Below are 17,728 nucleotides of genomic sequence, written 5' to 3'. Positions count from 1 at the left end.
TAGATGTGGTTTTAAATAAATAATTATATCTCTTTTACACCAAGCCCTGGTCAGTGTTTACTTGTTCTATTGTGTTCTCTTGACCTATTATGAATACACTGTATACTGCCTAACTCTTCTTGAGGGAAGTCTGACTGCTCATCCACAGCTACCAAGTGAATCCGTGTGGTACAGACTGCTACCAAGTGGGTTTACTGCCAAACACCTGTAGTCCTAAATCTTTTGCAGTGGTCCCAGAGGGAACTGCACAGGTTTATGCCTAACAGTCTGCTCCCCCGGGGGAGTTTCTTCAGGATGACCTTATGGATATCCTCGACCTTGGTCCACCAACTGACCCGGTACTGCTGTTTCATATGGCTCTTCAGAGGAGGGTGGCGGCGGCTTGGACTGCTCCGGAGAGTCTCCCCGCAGTGGGCAAGTCTTTGCCGCGAAAATACCGCCCAGCCAGTAGCGACCCCTGCTACTTGTCCAAGCACCCCACTCTGGAGAGTTTGGTGGTGCAGGCGGCTATGGCCCCAGCAAAGTAGGCGTCGTATCCTACCATCCCTCCTGATAGGGACGACAAGCGTTTTGATGCCTGGGCGAAGAAAGTGTTTTCTTCAGGGGGTATGGCGCTTCAGGCGGCCAACTCTGTATGTGCCTTGTCACATTTCATGCACACTCTGTGGAACTGTTTCCTTAGCAGCTGAACATATTCCCGAAGGGGACTAACGGGATGGTTTCCTTGCCATGGTTCAGGATGGCAAGGATGCCATGTGTGAGGCCGTTCAGTCGGGTTTGGACATGGCAGATTGCGTCAGCCGGTCCATGGCGGCGAGCACCGTGATACACAGGTTTGCGTGGTTGCGGAAGTCGGGGTTTGCTCCTGATGTGCAGGCCCGGCTCCTCAACATGCCCTTTGACGGGGAACATCTTTTTTGGCAGCAAGGCTGACGAGAGCCTTGAGAGGTTGCAGACCTCAAAAGCTGCAGCGAAGTCGTTGGGCGCTGCAGTTCGCCAACCTCCGCCTGACCTTCCTAGGGGACAGCAATGGAGGGGAGGTTCCTTTCGTTATTACTCATCCTTTGGTAAAGCGAGAGGAGCTGCCAGTCATAGGGGCCACCATAGGAGTGCCAGAGGTGGAAAACAAGGTACTCGAGGTGCCAAGGCCGCTCGGGCAGTTGCCTATTTGCCCTCAGACAACACAGCAGCCGCTTCAGCTCAGTCATGAGGCCATGTCCCATGGTTCGCCGGTTGGGGGAAGGCTGGCGCAGCATCTTGCAGAGTGGCGCGCCATTACTTCAGATGTGTGGGTTCTGGAGATCATAACCCACGGCTACTGTCTTCCTTTCCGGCAGAGGCCTAAAGACAATCCACCGGGGAATCTCTCTTTGAAGAGTCCGGATCTGCTCCTTGCGCAGGAAATTCAATCCCTGCTGGAGAAATGCGCCATAGAACTGGTGCCTGTAGCGGAGAGGAACAATGGATGGTATTCCCCTTATTTTTTGATTTCCAAGAAAGATGGGGGATTGAGACCCATCATGGACTTGCGCGGTTTGAACAAACTCCTCAGGAAGGACAAGTTCAAGATGGTTACGCTCTCTCAAGTCCTACAGGCGCTTCAACTTCAGGACTGGTTGGTGTCTCTCGACCTCAAGGATGCTTATTTTCATGTGCCGATACATCCGAAGCACAAGAAGTACCTGAGGTTCGCGGTTGGCGACTCGCACTTTCAGTTTCGGGTCCTGCCATTCGGATTTACCTCCGCCCGAAGGTCTTCACCAAGCTTATGGTAGTGGTAGCAGCGCACCTCAGGAAAGGGGGGATTCACGTCTACCCCTACCTGGATGATTGGTTGATCAGGGCGCGCTCTCCCGAGCAAGTCCTGGATCATCTGTCAGTCACCTGCCACTCCCTCCACAAGCTGGGCTTCTCCCTCAACTTAAAGAAGTCCCATCTGACAGCAACTCAGAGGCTCCAGTACATCGGAGCAGTGCTTGACACGTCCCTAGTGAAGTGTTTTCCTCCCCAGTTGAGGGCTCATCACATTCAGCAGATGTTGCACAAGTTTCAGCTTGCCCAGAGTCTCCCAGCCTTGAGATTGCTCGGCCTCATGGCATCCTGCATTCTTCTGGTGCCAGAGGCCAGGTGGCGGATTAAATCTTTGCAATGGGCACTCAAGCTCCAGTGGTCTCAGTCCTCCGGCAGGATGTCGGACCCTGTTCAGGTGCCGTCCTCGGTCGGCCAGGAGCTTCTGTGGTGGGCCGACGAAGACAATCTGATGAAGGGGGCTCCATTTTGGCTACCCTGGCCGGAGGTGACGATCGTGACGGACACATCCCTCACGGGATGGGGAGCTCATGCCAACGAGCTGACAGTCAGCGGTCGTTGGTCTCCGTCGAGTCCAGACTCCATATCAATCTGTTGGAGCTGAGGGCCGTCAGGCTAGCCCTGAAGGCTTTTCTGCCGACTGTGCGAGGGAAGAATGTCCTGATCCTGACGGACAACACTGTGGCCATGCATTACCTCAACAAAAAGGGGGGGCAGGGTCACTTCCTCTGTGCAGGGAGGCGATGCAGCTCTGGTTCTGGGCAATCCAGCAGGAAGTTTCGATCTCAGCAGTTCATCTGGCCGGAGACGAAAACGAGACGGCGGACGCTCTGAGCAGGCAGAGCGCAATCGCTCAGGAGCGGGAGTTGGCTCAGGAGATACTCCTGGAGATCTTCGCCCTTTGGGGGACCCCTCAAGTGGATCTCTTCGCCTCCAGTGTCAACCGGAAGTGCGAGAGGTTCTGCTCACAGGAATTTCCTCCGTAAGGAGCCTTAGGAGACACGTTCATGGTGGAGTGGTCATTCCCACTGCTGTATGCGTTTCCTCCAGTCCCCGTCATCCTGCAAGTACTGCGGAGGTTACGGAGGTTCGGTTCCCGGATGATCCTCATTGCTCCGGCGTGGGCCCGGAGGACGTGGTACCCGGACCTTCTCGACTTGTCCATCTGCCCTCCACGTCGTCTTCCCTACCGAGACGATCTGCTCTCACGGGAGGGGGGGAGGGGGGTCAGGTTCTCCATCCAGAGGTCAGATCCCTCAACCTTCACACTTGGTTTCTGAAAGGTTGAGGTATAAGGATTGGGACCTCCCTGAAGACGTGATGGAGGTGTTGCTCTCGGCCAGACAGCCAGCAACAAAGTCCCTGTACCGTTGCCGTTGGCATAAGTTCTGCGACTGGTGCAGGGTTAAGAATGTGGATCCTTTTTCATGTGGCAAGTGGGTACCGTTAAAGGTTACCTGGCGGCGCTGTCCATATTTAAGCGCTCGTCTGAAGAGTGTTCCTATTTTAAAATTCCTTTAATTTCTCAGTTTCTGAAAGGGCTCACTAATGTGTTCCCTCCGTCACCTTTCCAGGTGCCTGGTTGGGATTTGAACCTGGTTTTCAAGTTTCTGATGGGTGCCCCGTTTGAGCCTTTGCATTCATGCCCTTTGAGACTGTTAACTCTTAAAACTGTATTTTTGGTTGCGGTCACTTCCGCTCACAGAGTGAGTGAGTTACAGGCACTTTCAATTAAGCCACCCTTCACTGTGTTTCATAAGGACAGGGTTGTCCTTAGAGTTCGTCCTTCCTTTCTTCCGAAGGTGGTGTCGGAATTTCCTTTAGGCCAGAAGGTTGCTCTTCCGGCGTTTTATCCTCCTCCACATCCTGGTAAGGAAGAGTAGAGGCTCCATAGGCTTGATCCTAGGAGAGCCTTAAGCTTTTATATTTCACGCATGTCCCGGGTCAGAGTGGACGATCAACTCTTCATTGGTTATGCTGGAAAGCGTTTGGGACAAGCTGTGACGCAACAGACTTTGTCTCGCTGGATTATTTTGGCTTACTGAGTGTTACCGCTTGGCGGGTAAGGACCCACGGAGCGGCTTACGGGCCCATTCTACCAGGGGTATGGCTGCCTCTACTGCCCTACAGAGGGGTGTTCCTATTCGTAACATCTGTGTTGCGGCCACCTGGGCTTTGGTACATACTTTTCTACGTCACTACTCCCTCGATTCCATCCGGGGGCAGGATATGGCCTTTGGCAAGGCAGTCCTTTTCTCCGCAATTTGATTGGGCATTCTAAATTTCTGTATTCCAAATTCTTTTCCCACCTCCTTGCATTGGTACTGCTTTGGAAGTCTGTCATAGATATGTAATACGTCGGAGGACCCAATCCCCTCGAAGAACAAGTTACTCTCTTACCTGGTAAGGTTCTTTCGATGGGATGGTCCGACGACGTATTCCTATCGCTCCCTCCCTGCCTTCCCCGCTACAGAATTTCTTATGCGATTGCAGCTTACGTTTCCGCAAGGCTTTGTGTGGTCAGACTGGCAGAAGACTGGTGCCACACGTTCTGGGAAAAACTACAACTGAGGCTATGGGCGTCGTGCATCCTACTTATAACATCCAGTGACGTCGGCCGTCGGAGGAAGTCCTCGAGGGCGGCGTATCGACGTCATCGACGCAGGACGCAGACGCCGAAAGATTTTCCGAAGCAGCACAGCTGTGGTGATTACTGTCATAGATATGGAATATGTCGTCGGACCATCCCATCGAAAGAACGTTACCAGGTATGAGAGTAACTTGTTCATCTGTCTTCTTCAGATCACAGCTGTCCAAAGTCAGGGAAACGTGTTCTTTGCCTTTTGTGGGTTCTCGCAATTCCACATGCTGCCGCTTTTCTAATGGTGGAGCACCTCTAAACAATCATTCTCTGTGCTCTGTATGTAGCGCGCCCGCTCTGCTCAACCATTGCGTTCTTTGCCCGCCACCAATTTCAAAAACATGATTGAATCACCTCTACCCACAGCCTTCTTTAATTCAGTCCATTTGAATTGTAAAAAGGCAGCTTTCTTTGCTTCAAAAATACTTGTATAACTTTCCTCTCAAAATGTAGCTGACTCTAATTCACCATGAAGGCATTTTGTAGACAAGATATCAATCTATTTTTAAGCAGATCTGCATTCCTTGTCATACTAGCCCTCTTTTAACCACAGCTCTATTTTTAACCACTGGCATTGGGCACGTTGGATATGGTTGAATGGACGTCACTAGCCTTTGGTAATTGTTAAGAATCATGGTATCTGTGCGAACACAGATTCTTTCAATATATATTAAGGGCTGCCTTATAAATCCCTGCCTTGGTGTTCGGATCCAAAAATGTCTCCCACTTGATATTTCTTACACGCATGCCCAACCTGTACAATTGAGACAGAATTACCAGCATTCTGAGAGGTAGCCTCTTGGCACCTCTTAAGATTAAAAGTAAAGCACAGTGGTTTGTGATTACTCTCTAACCGATCAATCTCTACACAGTTCACAATTGTGACCCAATCTTTAACCTGGATCGTTATATAGTCAATGTGAGAGGAACAGATAACCCCTGCATAGGTTGTACTAGACAGTTGATCTCCCGGTAGTCTGCCATTACAGGCTCTCATCTTAAATTCACCTTCTCTCTATCACCCCTTTCTTGGGCAAACTCATGGAGAAGCTCGCCATCCCCCAACTGACCCTCCACACTGAATTGTCTGGCTGCCTTCATGACCACCTGTCTGGTTTCAGAGCAGCCAGAGGCACTGAAACTGCTCTCCCGAATACCTGAGAAGGCCTACTGTCTAATCTGGACTCTTAACACTCCTTCTGTTCGGTTCCTCCTTGATCTTTCCTCTGCTTTTGACACTGTCAACCACACCATCCACATAAACCATTTGTTCTATCCTTGGCATCACAAACAGGGCACTGGCGTGGCTTACCTCTTTTCTCTTTAACAGACCCTCCCAAGTGCAAATGGGTCCTTTTTCTCTCCTCCACCTCACTCTCTAGCTTGGCATCCTTCAGGGCTCTATCCTATCGCCATGGCTCGTCAACATCTACCTGGCTCCTCAGGCCCACCTGATCTCCACCTACTCCCCTCATTTCCAGTGTTACGCAGACGACGCATAGCTCTTTACGGCTGCCTTCCCCTACCTCCTCCTCCCTCATACCTGACTGCTATTCGGGCATGGTGCTGTGCCAATCATCTCTGCCTCAATGCCAGCAAGACAAAGATCCTCCTCATTGGAACGCCTGCTCCAAGTTTCCCCCTCACTCTGGCCAGACTCATTGGGTTCCCTCCCCTCATGGACTTGTGAGGCAAGAAACCTTGGGATCATCTTTGACTCCTCTCTCTCCTTCTCTCCACACATCACAGACCTTGCCAATAAGTCGAATTTTCAGTTTCATCTCCTCGGGGGCATTATACCTTTCCTCGCCTTCCGCCAGAAACACAATGTCTCCAGAGCCCTGGTTCTCTAGGCTGGAATACTGTAATAGCCTCTTCCTCAACCTTCCTCTTTCCTCCAACTAATCCAGAATAGGACTGAGACGTATCCTTGGCCCAAAGCCCAGGGACTGCATCTCTCCAGCCTTAAAATCTCTCCATTGGCTCCCGGTGACTGCAAAGGTCAAATTCAAGACCCTCTGCATCATCCACAAGGCTGTCTGGGTCCAGGGACCTCTCTACATCTAGCTTTATCTCCCAAAATACCTCCCAGCCAGAGCCCTTCGGTCTTCTGGGGCCAACTCTTTACAGGTCAAAGGGTTCTCCAAGCAGAGAGTGGGAGGTAGATCCCTCTCCTTGACTGGCACCTCCCTCTGGAGCAGCCCCCCCGCACTCCCCCTGCTTCAGGCTTTAACCGGATCTTCTTAAGTTCCGGTAACTTGTCAAGACCTTCCTTTTCTCCTCTTTGATACCTCTCCCCCTCCCGTGCTAAACTCTCCATCTGTCGCTGGACTGGGGCCTGTTCCCTTCACTCATACAAGGGCCAGACCACCCCCCACAGTCCCTCTGTGCCCCCAGCATCCTCTGCCAGTACTTGCCCTTGGGCACCCTTTCCCAGACTATCCCAACGTAGTTCTCCTGTCCACTGCACTCCTCCCCCCTCTTTCCCCTGGCACTTGCTGCCTCCGGCCAACCAGCACTTGCCCGCCCCCCACCCAACTCTCCCTCTACTCCCGTCCACCTTGTACTTTCACCTTATTCATGCACTGCACGGTAGGATTGTCACAAGACCAATATAACTGTTTCTTTGTTGTATTCTTATGATTTCCCATGCCCCCCCCCCTCACAACCCTCTTTTTTTTGTCTTGTGGCACCTGGGAACACCTGTGTATAGGCGTCATACAAATGTCCAATAAATAAATAAATAAAATAATACAATAACCGTGTGGTCTCCAAAGCTTGCGTGTGAGTTGTCTTGGGTGGGTCAGCTATCGTAGTCTGGATCCCCTGTGCTTAATTCTGGTCTTCCTATATTCCCTCCAAGTCGCTGAGGGGTTACATTTGTAGATTGACATCACCCACTATAATAATGTGCACATTATCCAGGCCTGGGTTCACTAAATTCTTATCTAACTGGTGGATTTTCCCAATCAGAGGGGGCAAACAACTGTTATTGTAAATGTTAAATCTGATAAATTTGACCATCCGGGGCATAGCCCACTAAATATTGGAGGTCACAAGAACCTGTTTGCTCATTGATGTGCCAATTAAGAGCCACATCCACCCAAGCAATGAGACCACTGCTTGGTTTAGAGGCGGTATCCGCAAAGACCTGATAGCCATGAATCTCTACCCTTTCCTGGGCCCAAGTTTCTTGAAATAAAATGAAGCTAAAACTCTGACTGAAATCGATACCAATTAAGGTCCACCAGGGGCTTGCCTATACCGGCAATATTCCACAATACAAATTTACAAACAATGTTACAAATAGACGATACACTCTCTGAATCGGATACCAGACATTCAACTTCCTCCATTCTACTACCGCCATTCATTGGTGCCCTACTCTGTGGGCCCATTGTGAGCCTTGTTGTGGGGTTCGTATAGCCTAGGGTCCTGCCCTAGCTTCTTTTTAATTGATGTTTTCAAGTTTTTACCCTCAGCCATAGCTGGAGAGGCTCTCCACCCTGGAACCACGAGGAGGATAAGTGTGGAGATCGATGGCCAAGATGCCTTCGGCCAAATACTTACTCTTAAGAAAACGTTGATACAGTCATCCATGCTGTTGGACATTTCTCTCCTAACGCACCCAACTATATTTTCTCTAAGAATGAAAGTGGCTGCATTTGTTTTTAAGCGATTCCTGATTTTCATATGAACTAGATGACAATCTGGGTACATTATACATAACTATTGATGCTTCCTCCCTGTCTGCTCTTCTCGGGGCAGACTTTGGATACATGTCAGGAGCTTTAGCTTGATAATATTCCTCTCCTATAATAGGACAGCTCCAAGCTTAGAGGAGATGATTGTTAATGGCATGGTTGTCAATGGTAGCCACCAGGGTTCTTAACCAATCCCCCCCCTTGAGAACCCATAGAATACTTTCACTGTACTTCACTGCTACAGATGTTGCGTTAATTAGGCCTTGGTCTATTTGCTCATTAGACAACTTACACATTTTTCAGTCCGCTATGGCAACTCCCTCTGCTGGCAATAATTTACTTCCACTCGTGCCCATTTCCCTAACTGTCACAGGAATCTGTAAACTAATCACCCTCAATTGGTCAACCTGAGACACCAGAATCTGCATCATTGTCTTCAGCTTTCTAATCTGTGCACCGATCTGGTATCAGATGAAACAATTGTATCTAAAATGCTGAATGCACGTTTAGTGCGAATTCGGTATAGTAGATCTAATACCATAATAAACAACAGGAGTGCGGGGGTGTCCCCTGCACCTCCAGTTCGGTATTATGGGCTGCAGGGGTGTCCCCCGCATAGATTATAGGCAGTGCAGGGGACAAACAGTCAAAATCCCAAAAGTCTGAATCACATAATGCGGGCTAGTTTGCTCCATGATTTTGTGATTCAGGCTTTTGGGATACAATATTTTAACATACATCCCACAGATCTATTAGCCTGGCTTCATTCTGGCACGCACATTCTGTGGGGAAAGCAGCAACAATTGAATTTGTTTTTATCCTCTCATTTTTATTTTTTATTTTTTTTATTATTATTTATTTGTACATGGCGCCGAAAGCCTGCAGGCATCAGGGTGACAACAGCACAAAGGTCCAACATATATAGCCAGCACTAGTAGGGAAAGTTACTAAGTCTTAGTGCAAAAGTAGGGTTTTTAACTGTCGCTGTTAGTTGTTGTATTCCTTCAATAATCTGAGGTCTAGATTTTCACAGCGACAATGGGAAAAGATTTTCCTTGGCTGTTAACCAGTTTGATTTCAGGACTTTCCACTAATGCTAGGGTTGATGAACGCAGTTTTGTTGAAGGCTCATAAGGAGACACCAAGCTTCTGATATACACTGGTACTGAGCCGTATAGTGCTTTATGGATCAAAGTTGCCACCTTAAACTGTAGACGAGCCATGATCGGAAGCCAGTAAAGGTCTTGGGGACATTGAGTAATGTGTTCTCATTAAAGCGCATCAAATTTGAGTTCATCCAAGATTCTTTGTGGCTGTAAGTTGTTTGCAAAATGTTGGAATCAAGGTCGTAATCGCATGTAAGATCGAGCACCAGTTGGGTATTGTCAGCATAATTGGTGAAAAACACCTTCAGCTCGTCAAGTAGATCACACAGTGGCTTAATGTAGAGATTGAAAAGTAACGGAGACATACAGGCCCCCTGTGGGACGCCTCTACTAATTGGGGCAGGGAGTGAGGTGGAATCAACAGTCTCTAGAATTCCGATGGGATAAAAAGCACTGTACCCAGTTGACAGTCTGAACTGCATAGTCTATGATCTCTTAAAGTATAGAGAAACCGATCATGATTCAAGAGATTGAATGCTGCTGATAGATCTAATAAAACAAGCATTCCAGTTTTACCCTTATCCGTGATATTCAGCATATGGGTTTGGAGATCCAAGAGGGCTGTCTCAGTACTATGATGGGGATGAAAACCAGATTGTCTCGAGTGTCGGATGCTGGCTGTTTCTACAAATAAATTGAATTGAATGGTGGCTCAGGATTTTTAACAGAAAATGACAGTTTGTTATGGGCCTCAGATTGTTTGGGTCTTTAGGATCAAGGCCAGGTTTTTTTTTAATCAAAGGTGTGATGGAAACCTTTTTTATGACATCAGGAATCTGATTGGTACAAAAAGAGTTAACGAGTCTAACGAGAAATGGGACAAAAACCTTTTTTTGCTTGAGAATAAGCTTCAGTGGAATTATATTTTCTGTACACTGAGAAGGACGTAGTGTAGACAGGGTATTCATTATGTCAGAAGAGGTAATGGGGAGAAGGAGAATTCTGCATGTCTCTCTATTGGCGCAGTGTTAAGGACTGCATGTGTGTTGCCCAAGTTTTACCCAGTTTGTGTCTGATCTTGGAACGTGCCTTGTCTACCTCTCTCCAATTTGATTTGTTTATTTCTGAAGGATTTTGAAGCCATTTACTAGCTGCGTTTTTTTTCTTCATTATTGTAAGCTCTGGTGTATACCAAACTAGTTTGTTTTTCATGGGAGCCACTCCATACAACATGGAGCCTATAGTGTGGTTGAAAGTGTCAACAAGGGTTTTAGGACAGTCTGACTCTGCGGTTCAAACCATAATATGGCTCAGACATTCCTTCAGATCACTGACGGTAGTTTTTTTAAATTACGGTTTCTTTCTAGTTTAGCTGGATTTTTCTTTTTTTGACACACAGGTTTTGTTAGTAGATTTGAAAAAACTATGGAGTGGTGGTTTGACCAAATACAAGGTGTGGTGCTGTCAATCTGTATGGTCGGGTTCCTGCCCTAGTGTTGCAGCTTCTTTGTCTGTGTTATTATACCACCGATTGAAGTCTCCAGCTAGCAGGGTAGAACAGTTCGGACCGTCTGATTCTTTTAGGATGTGTATGAGCTCTTCATTGAAGTTTGGTGTATCAGTTAGGGGGCGATGGACTACCACTAAGTTAATGCAGCTATTAGCAGTGGGAGTCATTGTAATATGAAGGATTTCACCCTTAGCCATGGCAAGCCATCCACCCAGAATTTTTCTCACCATGGGCACATTATTGTTACGCTTTTTACTCTTCTTGTTCAGTTTTGTGTGCCATTGGCCCTCACTAATTTCTTCAGTTCGGACAGATTTCTCAATGTCATCCCCCTGTGGTTGCTCTGGGTTATCTTCCAAAGGGAGGGATTTGTTTGATAATAGTATAGTGGGATCTATTACTATTGCCCCCCCTAATTGGTTGAGTGTCTTCCCATGTTATTAGATCAGGTGTTTCACACGTGTTTATGGGGTGAACCGGGCACAGCACCATTAATAATCTAAGGGGCATGAAGTTCTATAATAGCAGGATGGTGGTCATTGGCACCCAAGGGGCAAGCAGGGAGCTGGTAGTGCCTCTCCCCCTTCCTGCCCTGGATGTTTATCCACCTCCTAAACTTTTCAGGTGGTCTTGAGTCTTCTTACTTAGTGATCTTAAAGTATCATCTAAACCTGGTTTGGGTAATATCGGATCATTCTCGATTCCGAGTCACCCCCTCTACTGCAGTTGTTGAGGGGTCCTTTACTCAAGGACCTACCCTTGGGCGACCTGGGGCTCTCACCCCTACTGCTGTGTAGGTCCTGCAAGAGATCCCTTTATTTTGGTGATAAGAATATTAACATCGTCGATTGGCTTGAGCATTTTGTAAAATGTCTTCGCCCCTTCCCAAGGGAAATGGAAGTTGTCGCCTTTCTTTTAGACATGTTACTTTTTATAAAATTATAATGTACTCCAAACAGCCCTTAATTGACAAAATCAATATAAACCTATATCAACAAATTGCACCAAACCAGATAAATATTTAAAACCGCATATCAGCAATGTCCCTGTACTACTTACCAAGTATCCACCGTGGAGCGAGGCACACACGTTTTGTTTAGGGGCTGCCTGAGTCCAACTTCCACACCCCCATTGCTCTGCTAATGTAATCTCAAAGTAGAGGATCAGTGGGTCAAACTGTCAGAGCTCGCTCGCCAAAAGAGATACACCACCTCTAAGCCCACTCGCGGTCAGATTCGCTCAGTCAGTTTGCAAAGTGTTCAATTAAATTGTTTCAGTAAATGATCCTTGCTCCCCCAGTAACACCAAAAATCCAATGAGGACAAAGACCCAAGTACATGGCAAATAGATGGCACCATAAATGCAACTTCCAAAAGGTTCTGTATGGCCTGTGCAATCTCGGTGCCAGGTCAGATAACCAGCACTTGCAAAATGCAAGTCGGTGTTAGCAAGTTATATGGTGAGTTATATAGTTACAAGTGCTACAATCTTGTTTTAACAGGGATTTTCTAAGTGCACCAAATGCCAAAGCGCACAAGGAACAGCCAAGCAGGACCTGTCAAGATTGCACATATGTGCAAATAAACCAGTTAAAACAGGGCAGGGTTATTGTGACTCTGGGTCCAAGTATAGTTACAGCTTGGTTCTCGGCACAGGGCAACACATACACCAATTGCGAAGTGCAGTACAGTGCGGCTCAACTGTCGCCCAGACTTAGAAATGGGGCAAAAAGCAAACTTGGAGGAGAGATTTGACTTTAGGCAGCAAGCAGTCTGCTAGCCATATAACGTCCACCCCAATCCAAGGTCCAGGGTCTCTGCCGATCAGCAAGGTAAATTTTGCATCCTAACAGGGCCACTATCAAGCGCAGACATCGGAAGTTTGCTGTCACCCACTCTTGCACCACACATGCTTTCACCGCTATGGGCTGAGGTGCTGTTTTAAATAGCTGGTGCTGCTGAGTTGGCCGCTGCATGTGGCAGCGTTTCCCTTCGGTCACTGACACCCACCCTTGCACCTGACAAAGACCTGAGAAAAGATTTCAGAAATATGTATCAAATGAGGACTGAAGAAAGTGAAATCTTGGAAAGATAATGAGAAAATAAAGAGACTGCACTTACCCTTTACTCTTTTGATATTACTAAACATTTAGAGGCTAAGTAATCCTGTCGGAGCAAGAAAAAACCCAAATATAAGTGAAAACATTTCTTTGAAGAACATAAAGAATTGAGACAAAATAATGATTAATGGCACTTTGCCACAGTGATGTGACTGCAGCATCTTTAGTTAAAGCACGGTACTTGGTTAAGCCTCTCCCTCCTTCTCTTATAATTAAGGCTGGATAATCTCTTAAAATCATGGGAATCCATGAAGGATCCAATTGCATATAAGCTTTAGTTGGCGTACTTGTATTTCTCCAGAGTTACTATAGTTTTAGTTTCACATGCAACTCAGCCACCTTCCCTATGATGCTGGAAGAAAGTAGTATGTTATTCATTTAACACAGCTACTTTACAAATCTGTTGATGGCCTACAGAGGCGAACCCTGAAGCACACAGAAACAAATTAAGCTGCATAGTCGGTACATTAAAACCTTAGTATTGGTATGGCATTTAGTGATACTGTTGATGCCCAGCCAGATGGCAGTAAGGTAATCCATTCTTTGAAAAATAGTAACTCTGTGAAGCTGTGTGGACTGAAAAAGTATCTTATTTTTCCATATTGTATCTGCTAGTGGCTGTTTAAAGCGATTTCCTTTCTATGTTATTTCCCCTAAGATCACAGTAGAAGCCAGAAGCTTGGAGTGTACATAGGGAGGTTTATTAGACTTGACTAACATCCATTCTCAAGATAATAAAACCTGTCCCAGAGAAGAGGGGTATGCACAAACAAGGGGGGGGGGAATCCTGGGAGTGTCTCTCTAGCGGCCTATATCTCCTGGGTTAAGTCTCAACCAGAGTCTTTAGCTCACCATCCCTTTCACAGAAGAGAAATGTCCACTACATTTATTTATTTAAATTTATATAGCGTGCAAGTAGCCCATGGGCATTGAGGCGCTGTTACTTGCACGAGCTTAGTTACAGGAATAGAGGCATTCAGTGGTACATTATGAATTCCAAAAGGCGCAGAGCTCATATTTTGGTTGGTACAGTTAGTCATTACAATACAGTTTATGCATTAGGAACATATGATATGATATGTATTCAACTGGTGCGAGGCATTTTATGTGAATAAAATGGTTTTCATGGTTTTGCGGAAGGCGCTGAGGGAGGCCTCACCAAGGGCAGTCCAGCACCGAAATGGCAGGCAATTCTCTTCTAAACAAGAGTACCAACAGCAACCCCACACACGTGTTTTGGCCTGGTTGGGCCTTGTCAATGAGGTGGAGCTGTGCCTCTCCAAGAACAGTGAGCAAGAGTTCCACGTCTGGATTACCCTAGTAACTTAAGGTGAAAACCCAAAGCTACTTAATAGAGAAGAGGGGTGCAATGGGGATGATCTTCTACTGGTAAAACGGTCCCCAATTATGCATGCCCCTGCGAATGGATTGTGTCCTCCCATGTATTCCTTATTTTTGATATTCGATATCCAGCTTCAGCTGTTTTGGAAAACAATTTTGGCAGAGGGTGCCGAGCGTCGATGCAGGCGACTCGATGTCCCCCGAGGGCCTCCGTCTCGAGGGTGAGGTTATCAAAGGTATTTATAGCACAAGCAGCGACCATTGGCTTCAGTTTCATTTTTCTGAGTAAGCTTACGCTTCGAGAAACTACAGCATCCTTCTATTGTTTATTTGCGAAAATGTCTTCATCCTCGACACCTACTACCCCCAAGATCCGGTTCAAGAAGTGTCGGGACTGAAGCTTCAAGATGTTGATAACCAGCCCACATTGAGGATGTTTGTGGTGTCTCGGTGTGGAGTACAAGACCTCGGCCTGCTCGAAATGCCAGTCGATGACCGGAAAAGCTCTGAAGGAGCGAAAAGGAAAATTAGAAACCCCAAGAAATCCCCATTGACTACCCCATCGAGAAAACCTTCTTCGGACGAGCCAAGAAGCGACTCTCCTCGAAGGAAAGAGGTAAAAAGCTCCAGGTCGAGGAGTGGCTCCCACCACTCCTCATCGCCGTCGAAGTCAAAAGAGGCACCACAGGTCGCCCTCTTCTAGTTCGTCAGGCTCCTCTCCTGAGAGAGCTATATCTTGTTCCACAAAGGCATCCACTCCTGCCGAATGGGAAGAATTTAGGTTAGAAATACTAAAAATATTTGAGAAACATAAACCCTCGACAAGCTATGCTCCTACTGTGCCTTCTAAAGCCGGTAAGCAAAGGGCTCTTGCCAAATCCTGCAAGCCCTCGAGCCCGGGACGAAGGTCAGATTCTCATCGAGAGCCGTCGAGGCCTCGACGTGATGTGAAATCATCGTAAGTCTAAGCACAAGTTGAGATCAAGGTAGTCCATACCATCGATGCCAGCAGCGCCATCTACACCAATGGCACCTTAGACACCATCGAACCCTTCGAAGCTGAAAACGACTTCATTAAAAATATCGCTGACTCCTTGAGCATCGAGTTCATCATTTCTGAAAGCTTTGATGCCCATCACAGGTAATACTCCTTCACCAAGAAAGGCTTATTTCAAATCACTAACTTCATTTAATGAGAAAATGAGCCATCGGCTAACAATGCACCATTTGGCCTACAATATGGTACACCAAATGTGCCTGAGAGTTTTATTTCAGAGGAGTCCAGACTAAAATATCTTTGACAACTTGCAAACAGTCATTGGAGTGGACACTTAGAATTTGATAAACCTGAACCTGTGAGCATGCGGATGCATCATATAGACAGTTAATGTCTAAGGTTGTAGATTACTTGGGATGTAGTAGACCTACCCTCCCCTTCGAGCAGGATGATTTAATAGACATCATTGATAAGGGTCTGCAAATGGATCCCATTTTACCATTCCACATTGCCCTTCAAAAAAGGGTGGCGGCAAATTGGGAAATGCCAGAGTCAACTCGCGCATTAAACAAAAACCTGACTAGAAAATACTGGCCTACTTTAGATTCCAAGCAGGGTCTCACAGGATCTCCTGTGGTGGGTCTGCAAGGACAACATCCTGAGGGAGAACCGAACCTTTTTGGCAACCATGGCCAGAGATAACAGTAGTGACAGACTCCTCACTCTCGGGGTGCGCAGCCCACGCCAACGATCTGACAATCAGCGGTTGTTGATCTCCATCGGAGTCCAAAGTACACATCAATCTTTTGGATCTCAGAGCAATCACACTTGCGCTGAAGGCTTTTCTGCCCCCTGTACGGGGAAAGAATGTCCTAATAATGACACAGTAGAGTGGCCATCTACTATCTCAACAAGAGAGGAGGTGTAGGGTCACTACCACTGTGCAAAGAGGCAATGCAGCTCTGGTACTGGGCAATTCAAGAAGGAATCTCCCTATCGGCAGATCACCTAGCCGGGGAGAAGAACACAACAGCAGATGCTCTGAGCAGGCAGAGCAGTCTCCCACGAGTGGGAACTTGCTCAGGAAGTCCTTCAATAGATCTTCGCTCTTTGGGGAACCCCTGAAGTGGATCTGTTTGCGATTATAGTCTACCAGAAGTGCAAACTGTACTGCTCCAGGGACATGCCCCCAAGATGAGCTCTAGGAGACGCTTTTGTGGTGGACTGGGAGTTACCACTCCTGTGCGCATTTTCTCCAGTCCCTGTCATTCCTCACGTGATCAGGAGATTGAGAATGTTCGGGAAACCCATGATCCTGATTGCCCTGGATTGGGCCAGGGTGATGTGGTTCCCGGACCTTCTGGACATGTCCAACTGCCCTCTTCCACAAAGAGAGGACCTTATCTCACGAGAGCAGCGTCGGGTTCCCCATCCAGAGGTCAAGACTCTAAGCCTTCACGCATGGTTTCTGAGAGGCTGAGATACAGGGATTGGGACCTCCCGGATGACCTAATGGAGATTTTGCTTTCGGCCAGAAGGCCAGCAACAAATTCCTTGTACCGTTGCCGTTGGAAGAAATTCTGCAGCTGGTGTAAGGACAAGAATGTAGACCCTTTACTATGCAAAACGCCAGAAGTGTTATCTTTTCTACTCTACCTAGCAAATCTGGGGCTCCAGGTTGGAATAATTAAAGGCTATTTGGTGATGCTATCCATCTTTAAGCGCTCCTCTGAGGAATCTTGATATTTTAAGATCCCACTGGTAACACAATTTAAAATGGATTATGTCCTCCAACATATTCCTCATCTTTGACATATAATGTCCAGCTTCGGGTGCTTCGGAAAAATAAATTCGACAGAGGGCACCCTGCGTCGATCGTGTCGATGTTCCTCAAAGGCCTCCATCGAGGGTGACGTCATTGAATGTTATAAGTAGCACGCATGGCGTGCATTGGCCTCAGATCAATTTTTCCACAAACGTGTTTGCATCGTGAGGAACTCGGCGCGACTCGTACTTTTCTTTTCGACAACGATTTGATATGTCTTTGTCATCTACACCGACGACACCTCGATGGTGTGCAGTGTTGAAAACATTATGTGGAAAGTCATAATGTGGAGAAAAAAAATATCAAAAAAAAATTTCGAATGTTTTTTTTTTTTATTTTATTTTTTTTTCGTTTCCGCCAAAAAAGGGGGGTTGGGAGGGAACCCCCATTTCGAACAAAAAACAAACAAAATTAGACATTCGAAATTTTTTTTTCAACTTTATTTTTTCGACATTATGACTTTAGACATAATGTAATTTGAAATTATCACTATAAACACACCTCGATCCTTGAGGGAAAGAAAGGGGAAGGTTCAGGTAGGCAAAGTTTCCAAGCCCCATAAGTCCCAGCCTGCTAGGCCTTCGACCGATGAGTCGAGAGGCTACTCTCCTCGGATGAAGAAGGCCAAGCGCTCTAGGTCTAGGAGTGGTTCTCGCCCCTCTTCATCTTTGTCGTA

The 17,728-nt window shown here is 47.0% G+C and overlaps 1 protein-coding gene across 2 annotated transcripts in view; it reads left to right on the top strand.

Moving 5' to 3' along the window:
• Positions 1-17,728, top strand: part of ATG3 (autophagy related 3) — an 888,364-nt gene that overhangs the window by 220,075 nt on the left and 650,561 nt on the right. The window lies entirely within an intron of this gene.

This window comes from Ambystoma mexicanum, chromosome 7p (genome assembly GCF_040938575.1).
Source record: "Ambystoma mexicanum isolate Mex_15411 chromosome 7p, UKY_AmexF1_1, whole genome shotgun sequence".
Classification (NCBI taxonomy): Eukaryota; Metazoa; Chordata; class Amphibia; order Caudata; family Ambystomatidae; genus Ambystoma; species Ambystoma mexicanum.
Note: the sequence above shows the minus strand (reverse complement) of the source record. Positions and strands in the feature narration are given on the sequence as shown.